Source organism: Schistocerca piceifrons, chromosome 4 (genome assembly GCF_021461385.2).
Source record: "Schistocerca piceifrons isolate TAMUIC-IGC-003096 chromosome 4, iqSchPice1.1, whole genome shotgun sequence".
NCBI lineage: Eukaryota > Metazoa > Arthropoda > Insecta > Orthoptera > Acrididae > Schistocerca > Schistocerca piceifrons.
The window spans coordinates 218624960-218648792 of NC_060141.1; positions in this window are offsets into that span (position 1 = coordinate 218624960).

The window sequence follows — 23833 nt, forward strand, 5'->3', positions numbered from 1 at the left end:
CAAGCGGAGGAGTTGTGCTGTCGAGTGGTGATTCCTGAAACCGAATTGCTCCGGTCTCGAGGTGTCGTTTGTGAGGCAGTGCCTAGTAAGTAGTTTTAGTATTACTTTCTCAACGATCTTGCTGAGCGCGCTAATTGACTGATGGGTCGGTAATTTTGTGGGAGGGAGTGGTCTTTCCCCGGCTTCCTGAACATCAGGACCTTGGCCGTCTTCCAAAAGGAGGGGAAGTGTTGGTGTTTAAGTATGGCATTCGTGATGAGTGTGAGGTATTCTACTGCTTTGTCCGTGAACTCCTGGAGGACACGGTTTTGAATGCCATCGTGACCAGGTGCCTTTCTAGCGGTGGTATGCATGATGGCCCATTTGACTTCAGCTGTGCTAGCTTGTCGGATGCAGTAGCCACCCTACCAGAACAACTAGAAGGAATGGTCCATTGTTCATGGAAATAATCCGTTTTCTACGGCAGCGTCTCGTTATTTTACATGAAATCTACTCGTTATTTAACGTCTGACACGTGGCGATACAATACTAATACATCAGCTATCAACTGCTGCTAGTTTTGGGCGACACGGGTGCAGCGGCTCACTTCAAAAGTGATTACTTAACGTGGCACAGTCACATTCCGGTTTATTTGTTAGATGCACCTGCACAGGGTTGCCTGTACGGATTTACATGGATGGGCTTATGGGCTTACCTGCAACCTATGCAATTTATTTGCAATTTCAAAACCTTTCTGAAATTAGCTGCATTAAGTATGAAGATATTTCCAGCAATCTCTTAGACTTATCCGATCTCTCTTTGAGATTAGTTGTTCAGACGGTGGTCCGCATCTTACCAACACGATATTTCATAGCGCAGCTCGACGTCTTCATTAGGTGTTCCCTGAGACTGGCTGTATATGGCAGACCTGTTTCCATATTTATGCCTGGTTCGTGCCTGGAGTTCCGTCTGCCGTCAGCTTCGAATCTGGTGATCCCTCTTTGGTCCAACCCCACGAGACATGGTTCTGAACTGCTGCAGAGCGGTTCTAGGCGCTACAGCCTGGAACCTCGCGACCGCTACGGTCGCAGGTTCGAATCCTGCCTCGGGCATGGATGTGTGTGATTTCCTTAGGTTAGTTAGGTTTAAGTAGTTCTAGGGGACTGATGACCTGAGAAGTTAAGTCCCATAGTGCCCAGAGCCATTTGAACCACTGCTGCAGGTTTTCCCCGTTCCGCCCGCGCCTGCTACGGCGGTTTGCCGTGACGGTGACCATACCGTAGTGTCCCGTGTTCGGTTCGCGCCCACGAGGAGCGTTCTCTGCTGTCTGAAACAGCTATAGGTGCTGTGGCTGTCTCTCGCGGCAGTATCCGTCTCCTTGTGTTCGATAATCGGTCTTCTGAGGCACTACCCAGACACAAATGCAGAGACCCGTCTCAGCCAGCAGCGAGTCTCAGGGAACACATGAAGACGCTGAGATTACGGTGTCGAAATAACGTTTTGGGAAGACGCAGACTACCGGCAGAACACCCGACCTCGATAAGATGACAAGATGTTACCCGTTGGTAACACATGAAAATTTGTGCCGGACTGGAACTCGAGCTCAAGTTTCCCACTGGTCACGCGTGGTCTCCTTAACGACTTTGGCTGTCCATTGCTCAGAACTTTACTCAGATTCCCGCGCAGGTTTCAATGAGACAAACGTAAACGTTAGTATTGCATCTGTCATTTTCCCTGTCGAGGCATGTGTCACCGATAGGCAGTATCTTCACATCTAAAGCAGCTAATGTCAGAAGGATGCTTCAATTGCGAATTAAATTCACAAATTTAGTATAGCTGCAAGATCGTCACCAATGTCTGTTTCTTCAGACACTATTAAGAACAAGTATTACCTGCAGCCATTTACCTGAGCAAATACCACACACATACACACTATACGTTACACTTGAGACGTATGCAATTTCCTGCTTGCGTGGCTTGTACTAAGAAAAGAGCATTGCAGTAGCTCGGCTGTAACTTCTTTCTTACGCCAATTTTGTGTAAGCTGTTTCTCGATTTCTGCTGTCGTGTTCTTCTTTATTTTTAATTTCAGTAAATGAGTTTCATTGGATCAGAGATGATGACCTTTTATCTTTTTGGCAAGCATATACACTCTCTCAAAAGCACAGGACACTAATAATGCTCAACAGATTAGCTCAACGAAAACAACGGAACGCACTTCTGAAAATCATACGTGCTGAAGCAAAGACACATGGTGAACAAGGGCCTCTGAGCGGCTCTTTACACGTTTCTTTTATCGCTCAACAAGAATCCGCGAATTGCAAAAACTGACCATAATCGCTACCACCATCCGCTGTTGCACATTGAATGTATGTAAAGGCAAGTCTATATCCATGCGCGAAAGAGCGTCCGAAGTTGTGCAGATGTTACTGCTAGAGGCCGAAGCGTTCGGTCAAACGTCTGCTTCCAAGAGAGGAAGACGTCTGCAGCTGTGCACCTCGCAGTTCTTGCAGAGCGCTCACAAAGTGATTTAGGGAAACTTGAAAATAGAAATTGACAGGTTGGTACTAAGAACACATGGGTATTTTAATTGCACAATTTGAAATAATGCCTTGGCTTATGACATCGGAAGTTCAAATGGCTCAAATGGCTCTGAGCACTATGGGACTTAACTTCTGAGGTCATCAGTCCCCTAGAACTTAGAACTACTTAAACCTAACAAACCTAAGGACATCACACACACCCATGCCCGAGGCAGGATTCGAACCTGCGACCGTAGCGGTCGCGCGGTTCCGGACGACTTCGGAAGTAAAGATCGTTACAGAATAAGAAAAAAATGGCCCTGAGCACTATGGAACTAAACATCTGAGGTCATCAGGCCCCTAGAACTTAGAACTACTTAAACCTAACTAACCTAACGACATCACACACGTCCATGCCCGAGGCAGGATTCGAACCTGCGACCGTAGAGATCGCGCTGCTCCAGACTGAATCGCCTAGAACCGCGCGGCCCGCCTAGAACCGCTCGGCCACACCGGCCGGCACAGAATAAGAAATGTGGTATGGTGTAGGGCAAAGTTTTGTACCTTGATATACTTCAGACTTTCACTTCTAGCCAGCCTTGTAACAGAAGTTTAATGTATTTTCTTATTCCCTCTTTAAATGGTGGCACCCACATTTTATGTGCTGCAGTCTTTTTCCGATATTACAAAAATTACTCCAGAAAATTAAAATTTTTCCAAACGTTAAAACATATTCTATGGTGCAAAAAGGTCTTGTGCCTAGGAACCAATATGCGATTGAAATTTAAAAGCATTGCAGCGGAGAAAATATTTTCAATACTGAAATTACCTGCCGGTTAGATTATAACTCATCTACTCACCAATAATCAGTAAATGAAATCAAATTAAACAGAAGTGTTGTTAAAACCCAGTTGCAAGTGAAATACATTCTCAAGTGGAAGCCATCGGAGAGTAACACAGATTTCCCTTTTCAAGGCAGATAACATTGTTGAGACAATAAGGAAACTCAGTTCATTTGAAATTGTCGCATGTTCCATGGCAAAAGTATTCCTGTTTCAAGGAACAAGATGGTGCGCGACAGGCGAAGTATGACTTAGCATTCTACGTTTTATTTAAGTACTTCTAAAATATACAGGATGATTCAAGAAAAAAGAATAGGTTTCAGTTTCCAGAATGAGATTTTCACTCTGCAGCGGAGTGTGCGCTGATATGAAACTTCCTGGCTGATTAAAACTGTGTGCCGGACCGAGACTCGAACTCGGGACCTTTGCCTCTCGCGGGCAAGTGCTCTACCAACATTTTTTTTTCTTTTTTTCATTTTGTTCGTTGTTGATCGTTGTGTTTGGTCGTTGCGGACGTCGCAAGACATCGTGTTCAAGTTCGGTGGTTGATCTTTCGGCTCCGTTTTTTTATTACAGAGGCCAACCGGCTCTCTGACCGAACACGCTGAGCTACCGTGCCGGCTGACCAACTGAGCTACCCAAGCACGACTCACGCCCCGTCCTCACAGCTTTACTTCTGCCAGTACCTCGCCTCCTACCTTCCAAACTTTACAGAAGCTCTCCTGCAGAAGTAAAGCTGTGAGGACGGGGCGTGAGTCGTGCTTGGGTAGTTCAGTTGGTAGAGCACTTGCCCGCGAAAGGCAAAGGTCCCGAGTTCGAGTCTCGGTCCGGCACACAGTTTTAATCTGCCAGGGAGTTTCATATCAGCGCACACTCCGCTGCAGAGTGAAAATCTCATTTTGGAAACATCCCCCAGGCTGTGGCTAAGCCATGTCTCCACAATATCCTTTCTTTCAGGAGTGCTAGTTCTGCAAGGTTCGCAGGAGAGCTTCTGTAAAGTTTGGAAGGTAGAAGGCGAGGTACTGGCAGAAGTAAAGCTGTGAGGACGGGGGTTGAGTCGTGCTTGGGTAGCTCAGTTGGTAGAGCACTTGCCCTCGAAAGGCAAAGGTCCCGAGATCGAGTCTCAGTCCGGCACACAGCCAGGTAGTTTCAGGTTTCAGTTGTTTATTACAGGGAAACTATGAAAGATAGAAACACATTGTGCGTGCCACTGGATATAGGAAGGTTCAAAGTTTTATGTTCGCACAGGCACTATAGCATATGCTCAACATGAGCACCATGCATTGGCGCGGCAACATGCATACAAATTAAATCATTGGAATCTTCGTGGAGTTGGCACCATTTCCTGGTTTGACATTCCTGTCGCAGTTTCCTCCGCGAAAAAGATCTGTAAACTCTGTGAACAGAAACGACACAGAACACATTCTGTCTCAGTGGGTCTCTTTCATGTTGGACGACGACGCCAGGATTTTGTGACCCGCAAATTCTTATAATATGGAGCTTTATTTTACTCAATAGATGAAATGTCGGTTCATCCGGAAAGATAAGTGGTTCGGAGAAAACTTTCTCTACTATACCCTGGACAAACGAAATGCAAAATAAATTCCTTCTGTTACGGTCATCATGACGATACTGCTGCAGTAGCTGCAACTTTTAAGGTTTCATACACAAAAGTTGTTTCAGAACACGCCACACACATTGCTTGAGGAAGCTGAAGTTCCTGGCCTTTCCGTCTTATGGGCTTCCGAGGGCTCCGTGTAAGCGTAGCTCGGGTACGCTAGACATTTTTATCAGACGTGCTTGGCCGACCATTCCTCTTGCCTTTGCTTATGCGGCTAGCTTCCAAGAATTTTGTATTCTAGTCATCAATCTGTTTGTGCAGATGCGGCTTCTTGTTGAATCGATGGCGGAATGCACGTTTAAGTTGGACAATGGATGGACTTTGAGCAAACAGAAAAAAATGATGTCTCTTGTGGTGTAACCGCCATGTTGTTACAAACGCACAACAGCGCAACTGCGTCGAAACTTTGAACATTCTTCTATATAGTAATACGCGCAATGTGTTTCTGTCTTTTATGGTTTGTAATAAAGGATTGAAAACTGTCCTTTCTTTTTGAATCACCATTTATATCATTTTACTCAATAAAATTCTGTATCTGTAGAATTAACAATATTCAGGGTGGTCAAAAACAGTCCCTTACAGGATAGGCTGTGATGAGAAATAGTTGTTAAGAAAATAATTTGATACGTTTCGCCATTTCAGAGTTAATTAGCGTTGAATTTAGCAAACCAAGCCATTGCGCGCGCAAATTCAACCGGCCCGCCAGATACAATTACTGTCAGTTGCTCTCATAGCGTAGATGGAATGTCGTGCGGCGAGGGCCTTCCGGCGGATAGACCCGATCGTCTGGTGCAAGTCTTTCGAGGTGGCGCCACTTCGCCAACCTATGTGTCTATGATGAAGGCGTCACAAACACTCAGTCCCTAAGCGGAGAAAATCTCCCAGCCAGGAATCGAACCCGCCCCCCACCCACTCGACAAGCCGGCGCGCTGTCCACTCAAACTATGGTGGTGGACATACGTAGTGGATAAAGAGTTCCCAGATTTTAGCTCTGATTCGATTCTTACAATCATCCCACGTCCAAATTTTATACCATTATCTTGTTCGATTTTAGGAAATCAAACGAAGTACACGTTTGGCGACGCCGTCTTTGACGGACCTCTTGAATTTGTACCCTCAACGGCCTGATTGGCTAACTTCAATGCTAATTACACTGCTATCCATTAAAATTGCTACACCAAGAAGAAATGCAGATGATAAACAGGTATTCATTGGAAAAATATATTATACTACAACTGACATGTGATTACATTTACACGCAATTTGCGTGCATAGACCCTGAGAAATCAGTACCCAGAACAACCACCTCTGGCCGTAATAACGGCCTTGACACGCCTGGGCATTGAGTCAAAGAGAGCTTGGATGGCGTGTACAGGTACAGCTGCCCATACAGCTTCAACACGATACCACAGTTCATCAAGAGTAGTGACTGGCGTATTGTGACGAGCCAGTTGCTCGGCCACCATTGACCAGACGTTTTCAATTGGTGAGAGATCTGAATAATGTGCTGGCCATGGCAGTAGTCGAACATTTTATGTGTCCAGATAGACCCGTACAGGACTTGCAACATGCAGTCGTGCATTATCCTGCTTTAATGTAGGGTTTCGCAGGGATCGAATGAAGGGTAGAGCCACGGGTCGTAACACATCTGCAATGTAACGTCCACTGTTCAAAGTACAGTCAATGCGAACAAGAGGTGACCAAGACGTGTAACCAATGGCACCCCATACCATTACGCCGGGTGATACGCCAGTATGGCGATGACGAATGTGCGTTCACCCCCGTATCGCCAAACACGGATGCGACCATTATGATGCTGTAAACAGAACCTGGATTCATCCGAAAAAAAAGACGTTTTGCCATTCCTGCACCCAGGTTCGTCGTTGAGTACACCATCGCAGGCGCTCTTGTCTGTGATGCTGCGTCAAGGGTAACCGCAGCCATGGTCTCCGAGCTGATAGTTCATGCTGCTGCAAACGTCATCGATCTGTTCGTGTAGATGGTTGTTGTCTTGCAAACGTCCCCATCTGTTGACTCAGGGATCGAGACGTGGCTGCACGATCCGTTACAGTTGTGGGGATAAGATGCCTGTCACCTCGACTGCTAGTGATACGGGGCCGTTGGGATCCAGCATGGCATTCCGTATTACACTCCTGAACCCACCGATTCCATATTCTGCTAACAGTCATTGGATCTCGACCAACGCGAGCAGCAATGTCGCGATACGGTACACCACAATCGCGATAGGCTACAATCCGATCTCTATCAACGTGACGGTACGTATTTCTCCTCATTACACGAGGCATCACAACGTTTCACTAGGCTACGCCGTTCAACTGCTGTTTGTGTATGAGAAATCGGTTGGAAGCTTTCCTTATGTTAGCACGTTGTAGGTGTCGCCACCGGCGCCAACCTTGTGTGAATGCTCTGAAAAGCTAATCATTTGCATACCACAGCATCTTCTTCCTGTTGGTTAAATTTCGCGTCTGTAGCACGTCATCTTCGTGGTGTAGCAATTTTAATGGCCAGTAGCGTAACTCGGAAACTGCAGAACATATCGAATCGTCTTCTTAACAATCATTTCTCAGCACAAACCACCCTGCAACACTGTTACAAGCTTTTTAGACTGTTTGTGACCACTGCGCTCTCCCCACATAGGCAATAGTGGAGGAAATTTAAAAAAAAAGTGAAATGTCTGTGATTAATATTAAGAGACAGTCCTACGTTGCAGAAATCTCTTTATTTGCTCAAAAACGACGTGTTTCACCCAGGTTTAGGATCATCACATCTCGGGCAATGTGGTGATCAGTGATCCCAGTGCAGAGTTAAGTCCACAATCACAAATGGCAAACGTGACCCCGGAAAAAACTGTTGGCTGCCGTCCCGCGCTCACACAGTCTGTGCACAATGGATTGGAAAAACTTTGTGTTCACAGTGCTGCTGAGAAAGATATGTCACCGAGTTCACAGTTTTCTGACAAACTTCGATTCTCCAGTGGAATGGAATCCTAGAGTAACCAATAACTTATCGGAAAAGCGATTGAATTTTCATCGCTCTATCCTGCTACGTTAATTTCTGTAGAGTAAGGTCCAGTAGAAATTGATAATTATCCTCACTTATTTTCAGTTAACTTCGAAATGAGTATTCTCCCTCTAAAAGAATTTAGTTTCGAAGAAATGTAAAACTTACCTTCTTTCTTCCCATCTGCTCACCCGTTTTTTCACCTCATTAACGTTTTCTTGTTTTCGTGCTGTTGACTACCACGGAATACAGTATAGTGCGTTGGCTGCAGAGGAAGCAAGTCCTTCTGTTTTTCTTTCAGCAGTGGGATCTATTGAAGTGCGCTTTGTGGCGTGTCTAACCAGACGCGGTTTTTTCCTGTGATGTACTAATGACTTTCCTCACCCAGTGTCTGTGTTTCAAAGGGTAACTAACTGTGTGTCTTATTTCTAAAGTTCGTTGGCTTAGTACATGTCTAACGACAGCCACACACCTGTCGCATAACCGGTTTATTTCTCTGTGAACTTTCTGTAACTTGATTAAATTGCAGGCAGGATTATGTCTGATTAACCGAATGAATATTATTAACTAAGCTGGCTGCCGTTTGGTAATAAAAACGTTTATTTCACTCTTGCTTAGCACATTCGCGAGGGCGTCCGAGCCTCGTACCCTGGCACAAACAGTGCCCGAATGAGACTCGGGCGCTACTGAAACGGCTAACATTGTAACAAAACGAATCATTCACAAGGAAAAAATCACATTCACCGTTATTATCGGAATCACTTGAAACACTGCCACCTTACGGTTCTCTACAGGTCCAATGATATCACTATCACTGAATCGTCCTCAGAACCGTAGAAACGTTCACTCACACAGTCATCCGGATCTTCATAATCACCAGGAAAATTTGAAAAATTGTCTTAAAAAACCTCCGAAAGTATTTCGGATCCGCCCACTTCCTTCCCTTTTCTGAATAGTGCCATCTCTGAAAGTAGGAGGAACTTCAACAAAACAACAGTAACAATTTGAAATATCAAATTATAATCAAAATTCTAAATAATTAAAAAGTACTTGAAGGTAATCGAGTTTGATGAACTGACTCTTGGTTTAAACACCTAAATAGACGAAGTGTCAAAGCATATGGATCTACCAGCAGCCAGAACAACACACAAGGTGGCTCGAGATACGTCCGTAACGGATGGCACGCGAAAGACGAGTGATGCCAAAGAGAGATTGAACCCATAGCTCGGTTATGAATCCACTAAACCCGGTACAACATGAAGCTGTAACCCTCCTCCGCGTGTGGAGCGGCGAGTAAATAACAAAATGGTCATTACTTCGTTATGCCGTTATGAAAAGGCTCTTAAATTGTCTGTGCGGGCTTTACACCTACGTTGGCCGTTTCAAGAGCCTGGAAACTATTTTTGCGGTCAGCCAGAAAGCCAGAATTTTAATTCATACATACAGGAATTTACTTACTTGCACGTCTTGTATGAAACGGATGAGAAAGGTAGTCGGTTGTGATCTTATAAGACAAAGAATCCCGGGACCTGCCTGAAGTAATTTCAGGATGGTATAGAAATGTTAATCACGGTCGTTGCTGTTATACAAGAATACTTCAAAATATATAGCCTTGCATAATGTACATGAACTGACTTGATTGTTCTCGAAGTTCAGTTTGCCTAGCTTTCTGTGTTGTAGCAGTTGGGTTCTGGGGTCTTGGTTCAAATGGCTCTGAGCACTATGGGACTTAACAGCGGAGGTTATCAGTCCCCTAGAACTTAGAACTACTTAAACTTAACTAACCGTCCATGCCCGAGGTATGATTCGAACATGAGACCGTAGTGGTCGCGCGGTTCCAGACTGTAGCGCACAGAACCGCTCCGTTCTGGGGTCTGATCATTTCATTTCGTGTTTCGAAAGACGTAATAATGACACCAGAATCAGGGTTCAATGGTTCTAGCACACGAAGAAGGTAGCGGAACGTGCGTGTGTTACACATCGCACTAGCTGACACTGCACACAAGCTGAACATTTATAACGAAATAATGACAACAGCAGAGAGTTGACGAATTATGTTAACATCTGCGACGTAAAGAAATCGGTTCTAAGGCTGGAAGAGTGTCAAATAACAGATAATTTTAATCCTATTACACTGTGGCTACAGATATCACTACCGTCGTTAGTAGAAGTAGTAGTAATAGTAGTAGAAGAAGTAGCAGTAATGGTACAAGAGCCAAACTTACCATTACCCTTGACAGTGAAGAACCTCGAATAGAAGGTCAGCTCTTTCGTTTAGTCAGTGTAGTCAGTTTGCTAATGCGATCATTGTCTGCTCCTGTTAATTTTTCCCGTCTACATATCCTTCTGGCGCTAAATCAATTTAAACTCGAAGCTGTTGTAGATGTCCCACTAACCTATCCCTTCGTTTTCTAAGTTCCTCAGTGTGTGACAAGTTGGGAATATGGATTGGACGTAAAGCGTGCTTGGGTAGCCAAAGTGCTAGTGTAGTTCCGTCTCATGCGCCGAACGGGAAGATAGCTGTTTTCCGCCTAACCGCAGCATCGCACACGGCTGGACAATTCTTCCTGGGTGTTTGTGTCTTCGTGTGTATCACATTGTTGGTCCATAACGTCAGTTGGCCAACAGCATCAATCCGACACACTCCTAAATCCTAAAATCGGAATAGCTCATCGTTATTACTTCAGTGGAAGCGACTGGTAACCAGAAAGTACCACAGGTCGACCCAGACGTTGTGTGTCCCGACCCCCTTTTGTTCGTCGATCTGAACTGCAAGGGCCTCATCCTGCGGAGTTGACGTCTGACGCTCCTTGTTTGTCACCTACTTTGGATAACGTTCAAGAACCACCTACGTCCCCGACTATAATGCTTCATTGCCTTGTAGTCGCTGTAAACAACGCTTCCAAGCCGAGCACGGTATCTCGTAGAACGAAGGACCATACAGATTCCAGAGGCGTGTTGTCAAGACCCCTCCCCTCTGACTCTTCAATGGACTCCGCAGTGGACCTCGATACACATTGATGACCTAGTTACACATTGATGACCTAATTAAGTATATCAGTAGTTCGGATTTCGTTTCTTGTTGTTAAAATATGCAGGCTCAAACATTTTTTTCTTTGAGTGTTATTGAGGTGGAATCGAAACTACGGCTCGCTTCGTTACGACAGTTTATTTATGATTCGTGTGCGGATGTCGTATTCTTACAAGAAGTTCAATCCACTCATCTCTCCCTGGTTTCTGGACTGTGTTTAATGTGGCTCGAGAATATTCCAGAGGGACTGTTTTGTTTCTTAGAGAGGGTTTTCCCATTGAATGGGTTTTCTTGATTATGGTAGAGGAATATAGCGTAACTTTCTTCACCTGACCGTGATTCTCCTGTATGGGTCCTGTTCCGGATGCGCTTTGGACTGTTCGTGATTTATTAGGAAGAGGTGGTTTACCTGTTAAGGAAAAGTCCGCAGAGTATTTTGATAGGTCGTCTTGTGAACTGTGTGGTGCTTCCTTTGGATCAGTCTCGCAGTTTTAATTTCTGTCGGGAATTGTAAGATTTAGTTCGTTCATTGAAACTGCAAGACGTTTGGGTTTGTAAACATGCAAGTCTTGGCAAACGTACCTATTTTACTTCTAACAGCAGCTTCACCAGATTTCATTTATCTGATTAGATGTCTGATGAGATTTTGGCTGTTGTTGTCATCCCCGCCATAGTCACAGACAAGTGTGCAGTCTCTGTCTCTTTAAATCAAGTGCAACAGTCTGTGAAATTGTTTGGATCGCCTTCGATGCTGAATGTGGTGCACTTGAAGGATCCCACACTAAATGAGGTGATCTGGGAACTGTGGAAACGTAGTCTCCGTTCACTGCGCAACATGCCTCCATTTTGGAATGGTGGATTCAACTGGTAATTCTGAGGCTACGACAAACATTGATACGATTCTGCGCTGATAGAGCGGGGTAATTTCGGAGTACGGAATAATTTTACTACTCTTTCTTACGTGGCCTTTATGATAGAGCTCGGCAAGCTATGCTAAGGACTGTGGACGTCTGACGTGTAAAGGCGCAATTGTTACAGTCGAAGCAGCGTCTTGGTAGTGGACGAACTGAACTCTCCACACTATCTGATTCGACAACAGACTCGTCATGGGCGTACATGTAACGCGTCTCTCAAAACAGAGGACGGCAGTGTTGTGACAGCACAGGACAACATATTGCACATCTTCCATCAGTTCTATGTTGGGATGTGCGCCAATTTAATATTGGACTTAACGTCATGGATCACAGCAGTCGTTGTCCTGGCACAGACACGCTACAACATAGATTACGTGTCATGGTTACGAAACGAACCGGCACTGGCTTCAAAGACAGTTAGCGTGTTTGTAATTCGATCGGTTGAGACTGCCTTTTCGGTTGATATCCTGTGGCGTCCAGGGCCATCCTACTTTCCCACGGCACAGTCAAATACAACTACATGGCTGTTGTGTCATTATGTTCATTGCAGTGCAGGTGGAAGAGGCGACACGAGCCCACTCTCGTTCTGCTAATATGTGGCCACTACATACTGGAAGTGTTTACACTTACCACGGTGCCGCGACTTATTCGCCAATATATTCTACCTTGTACTTCGGTTGTTAGCCAGTCGTTAGGGGTTTCTAGTCATGGCCAGTTCTCAGTTACATTTTTCGCAGCTTATTTAATTTTTGTGGCCCTGTTTGTTACACAACTTTTTTTAAAGCGTCATTGCGTTAGACTACCAAACCGCTGGTCGGTTTTCGAATGTTGCTTGTGGTTGTTTTCTTTTCCAATCGCTACTTTTTTTTTTAAATGTTTAGCGCCACTGCCTCCGGTGTGGCAGAATTTGGATTAAATTAAAGGAAAATAAAAAGGCGTGTTAACTTACCACTTCTGGGATTCCAGGAGGAGCCAGCCCGCTATAGCATACGCTTCACAGATTGACGACGAGAGCTGGCTAACCTGATCTGATGTCGAAAAAAATATAAAAAAGGCGGTTAGGGCGACCGCTCGTGTAAATAGGGAAATCCGGTTTCGGATCTTGTTTTTCAACAGGTTTCTGTAAACAAAGATAGTAACCTACCAATCGTTCAATTCCTCGACAATAGGGAAACGCTCATTAGCGATGGAGCCATTCGAGGAAATCTCTTCCCCCTCCTCCCTCTCCCCAAATGTTTTTCTTCGATTGCCTAAACATTGGCCTTTGGGGTCGATGTCGATGGAATGCCTTCCCCATCATCTTCACGCACGTCTGTGCGGCCTTGGTCAAATTGTTGGCACCATCTCAGTACGGCTGTACGCGACATTGCATTTGGTTCATATAATGGCAGATCTTCACAGTGAATTTCTGAGCAATTTAGATGTTTAGCCGCCAGTAATCGCATTATTCCCCGCATTTCAACTCTTGTGAGCATTTCCAGTTGCCGCGCCATTCCGTTACCTAACTGTGATGCAGCAGATGCACAGAAAGGACATGGCGTAAAGTACACGCTACAACCAGGCACAGCAAGATTTGTTGCTTGCCTGAGCACCATAGGCGGATGTCCAGGGGGAGGGAGCGAAGCATCGCTCGACTCTCCTCCACCGCCTGTTTCCCCAGCGCCACAGTGAGCGGTGCCGAAAAAGCGCAAAAAATGGCTCTCAGCACTACGGGACTTAACATCTGAGGTCATCAGTCCCCTAGACTTACAACTACTTAAACCTAACTAACCTAACGACATCACACACATCCATGCCCGAGGCAGGATTCGAACCTGCGACCGTAGCAGCAGCGCGGTTCCAGACTGAAGCGCGTAGAACCGCTCGGCCACATTGGCCGGCGGAAAAAGCGCAACTTCTCAGAATTCAGCCTAAAATGATGTACTTTTTTCTATTTTTCCAACAGTTTAAATGTAGTGGACTGACCCGACAGCCAATCCACTAGGACGGGTAGCCGAAAGGCACGCGTTTAAGCTCACGCAGACGGGCGTGAGGTCTGGAACAGGACAATGTCTTGAGAATTGCAAATAAAGTACGTAGATGATGTAATACTTAACTTTATTCCATAATTGTAGAACATAGGTCTGACGGTACAGGCTTTATAAGATAACCAGCAAAAGATAAATGGCGCCTTGCTAGGTCGTAGCAATTGACGTATCTGAAGGCTATGCTAACTATAGTCTCGGCAAATGAGAGCGTAATTGTCAGTGAACCATTGCTATTATCGTCGGCTGTACAACTGGGGCGATTGTTAGTAAGTCTCTCTAGACCTGCCGTGTGGCGGCGCTCGGTCTGCAATCACTGATAGTGGCGACACGCGGGTCCGACGTATACTAATGGACCGCGGCCGATTTAAAGGCTACCACCTAGCAAGTGTGGTGTCTGGCGGTGACACCATATTAAATATACTAAATCTGATTATTGATAACCATAAGCACCATAAACGATTCAATTAAGTGGTACAATACATTTGTGTACAGTACCCGTGGTCTAGGGTTAGCGTCTTTGATTCGTAATCAAAACGTCTTCGGTCGTGGGTTCGATCCCCGCCACTGCCTAAATTTTGATAAATAATCAGCATTGGCGGCCGAAGACTTCCGGCATAAGAAGTCAGCCTCATTCTGCCAACGGCATTGTTAAAGAGGGCGGAGGAGCGGATAGAGGCTCAGGGCACTCTCTTGTCCTAGGGGTGGGAAATTGCCCCTAAAGGCGGAAGAATCAGTAATGATCAACGACATGAGGATGCAGAAGGCAATGGAAACCACTGCATTAAAGACACGTAACATGTATCCACAGGACAGGTGGCCTGTAATTGAAGAAGTGTCATGATGATCTCTCCATTGGCAAAAGATTCCGGAATAGTCCCACATTCGGATCTCCGGGAGGGGACTGCCAAGGGGGAGGTTACCATGAGAAAAAGATTGAATAATCTACGAAAGCATAACGTTCTACGAGTCGGGGCGTGGAACGTCAGAAGCTTGAACGTGGTAGGGAAACTAGAAAATCTGAAAAGGGAAATGCAAAGGCTCAATCTAGATATAGTAGGGGTCAGTGAAGTGGAGTGGAAGGAAGACAAGGATTTCTGGTCAGATGAGTATCGGGTAATATCAACAGCAGCAGAAAATGGTATAACAGGTGTAGGATTCGTTATGAATAGGAAGGTAGGGCAGAGGGTGTGTTACTGTGAACAGTTCAGTGACCGGGTTGTTCTAATCAGAATCAACAGCAGACCAACACCGACAACGATAGTCAAGGTATACATGCCGACGTCGCAAGCTGAAGATGAACAGATAGAGAAAGTGTATGAGGATATTGAAAGGGTAATGCAGTATGTAAAGGGGGACGAAAATCTAATAGTCATGGGCGACTGGAATGCAGTTGTAGGGGAAGGAGTAGAAGAAACGGTTACAGGAGAATATGGGCTTGGGACAAGGAATGAAAGAGAAGAAAGACTAATTGAGTTCTGTAACAAGTTTCAGCTAGTAATAGCGAATACCCTGTTCAAGAATCACAAGAGGAGGAGGTATACTTGGAAAAGGCCGGGAGATATGGGAAGATTTCAATTAGATTACATCCTGGTCAGACAGAGATTCCGAAATCAGATACTGGATTGTAAGGCGTACCCAGGAGCAGATATAGACTCAGATCACAATATAATAGTGATGAAGAGTAGGCTGAAGTTCAAGACATTAGTCAGGAAGAATCAATACGCAAAGAAGTGGCATACGGAAGTACTAAGGAATGACGCGATACGTTTGAAGTTCTCTAACGCTATAGATACAGCAATAAGGAATAGCGCAGTAGGCAGTACAGTTGAAGAGGAATGGACATCTCTAAAAAGGGCCATCACAGAAGTTGGGAAGGAAAACATAGGTACAAAAAAGGTAGCTGCGAAGAAACCATGGGTAACAGAAGATTTACTTCAGTTGATTGATGAAAGGAGGAAGTACAAACATGTTCCGGGAAAATCAGGAATACAGAAATACAAGTCGCTGAGGAATGAAATAAATAGGAAGTTCAGGGAAGCTAAGACGAAATGGCTCCAGGAAAAATGTGAAGACATCGAAAAAGATATGATTGTCGGAAGGACATAGCATACAGGAAAGTCAAAACAACCTTTGGTGACATTAAAAGCAACGGTGGTAACATTAAGAGTGCAACGGGAATTCCACTGTTAAATGCAGAGGAGAGAGCAGATAGGTGGAAAGAATACATTAAAGGCCTCTATGAGGGTGAAGATTTGTCTGATGTGATAGAAGAAGAAACAGGAGTCGATTTAGAAGAGATAGGGGATCCAGTATTAGAATCGGAATTTAAAAGAGCTTTGGAGGACTTACGGTCAAATAAGGCAGAAGGGACAGATAACATTCCATCAGAATTTCTAAAATCATTGGGGGAAGTGGCAACAAAACGACTATTCACGTTGGTGTGTAGAATATATGAGTCTGGCGATATACCATCTGACTTTCGGAAAAGCATCATCCACACAATTCCGAAGACGGCAAGCGCTGACAAGTGCGAGAATTATCGCACAAGCAGCTTAACAGTTCATGCATCGAAGCTGCTTACAAGAATAATATACAGAAGAATGGAAAAGAAAATTGAGAATGCGCTAGATGACGATCAGTTTGGCTTTAGGATAAGTAAAGGGACGAGAGAGGCAATTCTGACGTTACGGCTAATAACGGAAGCAAGGCTAAAGAAAAATCAAGACACTTTCATAGGATTTGTCGACCTGGAAAAAGCGTTTGACAATATAAAATGGTGCAAGCTGTTCGAGATTCTGAAGAAAGTAGGGGTAAGCTATAGGGAGAGACGGGACATATACAATATGTACAACAACCAAGAGGGAATAATAAGAGTGGACGATCAAGAGCGAAGTGCTCGTATTAAGAAGGGTGTAAGACAAGACTGTAGCCTTTCGCCCCTACTCTTCAGTCTGTACATCGAGGAAGCAATGATGGAAATAAAAGAAAGATTCAGGAGTGGAATTAAAATACAAGGTGAAAGGATATCAGTGATACGATTCGCTGATGACATTGCTATCCTGAGTGAAAGTGAAGAAGAATTAAATGATCTGCTGAACGGAATGAACAGTCTAATGAATACACAGTATGGTTTGAGAGTAAATCGGAGAAAGACGAAGGTAATGAGAAGTAGTAGAAATGAGAACAGCGGGAAACTTAACATCAGGATTGATGGTCACGAAGTCAATGAAGTTCAGGAATTCTGCTACCTAGGCAGTAAAATAACCAATGACGGACGGAGCAAGGAGGACATCAAAAGCAGACTCGCTATGCCAAAAACGGCATTTCTGGCCAAGAGAAGTCTACTAATATCAAATACCGGCCTTAATTTGAGGAAGATATTTCTGAGGATGTACGTCTGGAGTACAGCATTGTATGGTAGTGAAGCATGGACTGTGGGAAAACTGGAACAGAAGAGAATCGAAGCATTTGAGACGTGGTGCTATAGACGAATGTTGAAAATTAGGTGGACTGATAAGGTAAGGAATGAGGAGGTTCTACGCAGAATCGGAGAGGAAAGGAATATGTGGAAAACACTAATAAGGAGAAGGGACAGGATGATAGGACATCTGCTAAAACATGAGGGAATGACTTCCATGGTACTAGAGGGAGCTGTAGAGGGCAAAATCTGTAGAGGAAGACAGAGATTGGAATACGTCAAGCAAATAACTGAGGACGTAGGTTGCAAGTGCTACTCTGAGATGAAGAGGTTAGCACAGGAAAGGAATTCGTGGCGGGCCGCATCAAACCAGTCAGTAGACTGATGACAAAAAAAAAAAAAAAAAAAAAAAAAAAAAAAAAAAAAAAACAGAAGAAACCTGAAACGACTAGAGTTAGGACATTTATACTCATAGCTCATGTATATTAGTATGTTCTGCAGAAATGATAAGTATTTCAGTGATCTAGGTTCAGCATGTGCCCTGTTGCCTAGTAGGCACAAGGACCGCCTTGGGCCCTGATAACTTGTTCCATGCTTGATAACATCGACTAGTATAAGGCGCGAATGGCGTCCTGTAGTATGCTGGTTCCAAAGTTCGTCTGTGGTGGTCGTCACTGGTCCGCAGCTGAGCACCCATCGTTTCACCACATCCCATCCCACACACTTTCGACTGGCTACAATTCTGGTGATTTGGGGGCCAGGGCAAAAAGCTGACATCCTGTAGCACCAAGAAGGCACGTGTTCGTACAGCTCATGTGGTCGTGCATTGGCTTACTGGAAAAAGGCATCTGGGGTGTCGCGCAGAAAGGCTATGACTACGGGGCACAGGATGTCATTCAAGTTAGTCACTATGGTCACAGTGCCCTGGACACGCACCAACTGTGATTTGTGGTTGTATCCAGTAGCACCCCACACCATAAGCCCTCGATTTGGTGCTGTATGTTGTTTCATACCTTACTGCCTTCTAGCATGTTTATACACATTCGTCAAAAGTAGGCGAAGTGGACAGCACGAATATAACACGTGCAATAATAAAAGGCGATGGACTGTCAACCGTGATAGTGTAGGATGTGTTACAGTGTTACAACTGTTGCGCCAGTGCCGAGGAGGACCCATATCTGGCGGCCTGTAATGCCATTTGGATGAAGTGTCGATCTTCTCGGGGGGTGGTCTGGGGTGGTGCGACCTGACCCATCTTGACGTGTTCTACGGCGTTCTGTCAATCATTCTGCACACATCCGTTTCACTTGGTCCTACCACTCCTACCACTCCACAAGTGGCCCATCGGGACCATCCGATCGCCGCGCCATCCGCAGTGGACCACGCGGTTAGGAGGGGGGTGGGGTCAGCACACCGCACTCCCGGCCGTTATGATGGTATTCTTGACCGAAGCCGCTACTATTCGGTCGAGTAGCTCCTCATTTGGCACCACGAGGCTGGGTGCACCCCAAAAAATTGCAACAGCACATATCGGCCTGGATGGTGACCCATCCAAGTTCTGGCCACGCCTGACAGCGCTTAATTTCGGTGATCTCACGGGAACCGGTGTATCCACCGCGGCAAGGCCGTTGCCCTTCACTTGATTCTACACGAATAGTAATTTCCCGGATGGATGCATCACATTCTCTCATGCCAATAATGCACCCAATTTCAAACTAAGTGATTTGACGGTTCGGTTCGCGCATAGGTCTGCGAGGCATCCTGCACGTCTGCTCAAGTCACACTCATATAAACCTTCGGATTATAGCGACAAAGAGAGCCGCAGGCACATTTTACCAGTGGATGGTGTTGCGCTTCGATATCGATGTTGACCTTGAACCCGCTGGCCGACATCGTCTAAATGATAATCATTTCTGCAGAACATACTAATGCACATGTCCTGTGAATATGAATGTCGTATCTCTAGACGCTCAAGGTGTTCTGTTCTTTTTTTACTTGAGTGTACAGCTGCTTCACATCATTGGAAATTTTTTCCACCGTCCTCCCCATGCTTGAAAAAAATAAAAGTTAGATGTGTCATTTATGCATCACGAGGAATTTAGGGGCTAATGATCTTGTGTATAAATCTTCATTAGTAGATTCCTTCTGCACATACTGCGTTTCTGCACACACACAACCTTCCGTCTGATTTCGGGACCATGTTGATACCGGTGTTATATATAGTATTTGTGCATTCCGATTAGTGTGTCTAAAACACTAAACATCCGTTCACAGTGAGAACGTTGAGCGCCGAAAGGTGAAGGTAGATGAGCGTTTTCAATTACAGATCTTGGACATACAAGTTTCAACTAACATGGTTTGTACTTACAAATTAAGATCATATGGACTATCAGGCCAATTGTGTGATTGGATTGAAGAGTTCCTAGATAACAGAACGCAGCATGTCATTCTCAATGGAAAGAAGTCTTCCCAAGTAAGGGTGATTTCAGGTGTGCCGCAGGGGAATGTCGTAGGACCGTCGCTATTCACAATATACATAAATGACCTTGAAGATAACATCGGAAGTTCACTGAGGCTTTTTGCGGATGATGCTGTGGTATATCGAGAGGTTGTAACAATGGAATATTGTACTGAAATGCAGGGGGATCTGCAACGAATTGACGCATGGTGCAGGAAATGGCAATTGAATCTCAATGTAGACAAGTGTAATGTGCTGCGAATACATAGAAAGAAAGATCCTTTATCATTTAGCTACAATATAGCAGGCCAGCAACTGGAAGCAGTTAATTCCATAAATTATCTGGGAGTAGGCATTAGGAGTGATTTAAAATGGAATGATCATATAAAGTTGATTGTCGGTAAAGCAGATGCCAGACTGAGATTCATTGGAAGAATCCTAAGGAAATGCAATCCGAAAACAAAGGAAGTAGTTTACAGTGCACTTGTTCGCCCACTGCTTGAATATTGCTCACCAGTCTAGGAGCCGTACCAGATAGGGTTGATAGAAGAGATAGAGAAGATCCAACGGAGAGCAGCGCGCTTCGTTGCAGGATCATTTAGTAATCGCGAAAGCGTTACTGAGATGATAGATAAACTCCAGTGGAAGACTCTGCAGGACAGACGCTCAGTAGCTCGGTATGGGCTTTTGTTGAAGTTTCGAGAACATACCTTCACCGAGGAGTCAAGCGGTATATTGCTCCCTCCTACGTATATCTCGCGAAGAGACCATGAGGATAAAATCAGAGAGATTAGAGCCCGCGCACAGGCATACCGATAATCTTTCTTTCCACGAACAATACGAGACTGGAATAGAAGGGAGAACCGATTCAGGTACTCAAAGTACCCTCCGCGACACACCGTCAGGTGGCTTGCGGAGTATGGATGTAGATGTAGATGTAGAGGAATACGGTGTAAAGAGAGAGATGATTTAGGTTTTACTTTTTACCAACCTCACGATTCTTCACTAACCCCAAACGTGCTAGTGAAGCATTCGTTTACATTGTAGTGTGTAATACACTAAAGAGCAAAACCATTATGAGCACTTGGTCAATAGCATGTTAATCCACATCTGTAATGAAATACAATAGAGACTCAGCGTGACAAGTCGTTGGTAAATTTCTGGAGACATCTGACACCAAATATCTACACACAAGAAAAGCTTTTCCCGTAAATTATGGATCGGTGTTTTGTGAGTGCTGAGCTGGCACCTAATACCACTCCAGCTGTATTCAGATCATGCAAATTTGATGGTCAACATATCAATGTAAGTTTTAGCTTTATTCTGGAATGTACAGTTATCCTGCTGAAAGATACCATAGCAGTCAAGGAAGACATTAAGTATGACGGGCTTCAGGTGGTCCGCAATAATAGTTAGATAGTCCACAGCTATCTTCGGTTCCATGGAAGCTGAATGTTCCATATAACATAATACTGTCCCCCCCCCCCCGCAGTGGCCTGCGTCCGTGGCGCTGCTATACATACACTACTGGGCATTAAAATTGCTACACCAAGATGAAATGCAGATGACAAACGGGTATTCATTGGACAAATATATTATACTACAACTGACATGTGATTACATTTTCATACAATTTGGGTACATAGATCCTGATAAATCAGTACCCAGAACAACCACCTCTGACCGTAATAACGGCCTTGACACGCCTGGGCATTGAGTCAAAGAGAGCTTAGATGGCGTGTATAGGTACAGCTGCCCATGCAGCTTCAACACGATACCACAGTTCATCAAGAGTAGTGACTGGCGTATTGTGACGAGCCAATTGCTCGGCCACCATTGACCAGACGTTTTCAATTGGTGAGACATCTGGAGAATGTGCTGGCCAGGGCAACAGTCGAACATTTTATGTATCCAGAAAGACCCGTGCAGGACCTGCAACATGAGGTCGTTCATTATCCTGCTGAAATGTAGGGTTTTGCAGAGATCGAATGAAGGGTAGAGCCACGGGTCGTAACACATCTGAAATGTAACGTCCACTAATCAAAGTGCCGTCAATGCGAACAAGAGGTGACCGAGACGTGTAACCAATGGCACCCCATACAATCACGCCGGGTGATACGCCAGTATGGCGATGACGAAAACACGCTTCCAATGTGCGGTCACTGCGATGTCGCCAAACACGAATGCGACCATCATAATGCTGTAAACAGAACCTGGATTCATCCGAAAAATTAACGTTTTGCCATTGGTGCACCCAGGTTCGTCGTTGAGAGCACCATCGCAGGCGCTCCTGTCTGTGATGCAGCGTCAAGGGTAACCGCAGCCATGGTCTCCGAGCTGATAGTCCATGCTGCTGCAAACGTCGTTGAACTGTTCGTGAAGATGTTGTCTTGCAAACGTCCCCATCTGTTGAGCCGGCCGGGGTGGCCGAGCGGTTCTAGGCGCTACAGTCTGGAACCGCGCGACCGCTACGGTCGCAGGTTCGAATCGTGCCTCGGGCATGGATGTGTGTGATGTCCTTAGGTTAGTTAGGTTTACGTAGTTCTAAGTTCTAGGGGACTGATGACCTAAGAAGTTAAGTCCCACAGTGCTCAGAGCCATTTGAACCATCTGTTGACTCAGGGATCGGGACGTGCTTGCACGATCCGTTACAGCCATACGGATAAGACGCCTGTCATCTCGACTGCTAGTGATACGAGTCCATTGCGATCCAGCACGGCGTTCCGTATTATCCTCCTGAACCCACCGATTCCATATTCTGCTAACAGTCATTGGATGTCGACCAAAGCGAGCAGCAATGTCGCGATCCGAAAAATCGCAATCGCGATAGGCTGTAATCCGACCTTTATCAAAGTCGGAAACGTGATGGTACGCATTTCTCCTTACACGAGGCATCACAACAGCGTTTCACCAGCCAACGCCGGTCAACTGCTGTTTGTGTATGAGAAATCGGTTGGTAACTTTCCTCATGTCAGCACGTTGTAGGTGTCGCCACCGTTGCCAGCCTTGTGTGAATGCTCTGAAAAGCTAATCGTTTGTATATCACAGCATCATCTTCCTGTCGGTTAAATTTCGCGTCTGTAGCACGTCATCTTCGTGTTGTAGCAATTTTAATGGCCAATAGATTTAAGCTAAGTCTGGAAATTTTTCCATAAGCATGAATAGATCTCTTAGTGTAATAATTCAAATGGTTCAAATGGCTCTGAGCACTATGGGACTCAACTGCTGTGGTCATCAGTCCCCTAGAACTTAGAAGTAATTAAACCTAACTAACCTAAGGACATCACACACACCCATGCCTGAGGCAGGATTCGAACCTGCGACCGTAGCAGCAGCGCGGCTCCGGACTGGAGCGCCTAGAACCGCACGACCACCGCGGCCGGTAGTGTAATAATTACCGATGTTTTTTTTCAGCAGGTGTTCTCAGACGTACCTTACAAAAATTGTATCATTCTCATCAAAACCACCTCTATATGAGACTGAGAAAATATCTCTCCTCTCTCTCTCTCTCATCTGCCCCGTAAACTAGAGAGAGTAAACAATTCGCTGGATCCTGTGGTTGGCGCCGTATGAAGCGTGGCGGTCTGAGGGTTGCCACTGCTGCGCCTGCCTGGCGCCAGTGGCGATGGCGCCAGCACCGCTGCCTTGTTACGAGCCCTTGAGGCGTCCATCTAATAGCCGCTCTGTCTGGAGGTGGGAGCAGCGCTGTGTCTCTCGCGTAGTCCCGGCAGCCTTGCCTCAGCTGGAGAGTAATTAAGCGGTAGGAGGGGAGGGGCTGGCGCCACCGTGCCTGAGAGCACCTCCTCATGACGCCGCACCGTCTGAAACCTTCAAGAAAGGACGCGTTGAAAGTTCCACAGAGTCCCAAAATCACTCTTACTACAAAACTTCTCACAAAAAACATAGGCAAACTATCTACCCTGAACATTTGTGACACGTAACGATTACAGTGGAGCTCGCACATTATCAGAATCAATTCGTATGTGGGAGCAGCATAGCG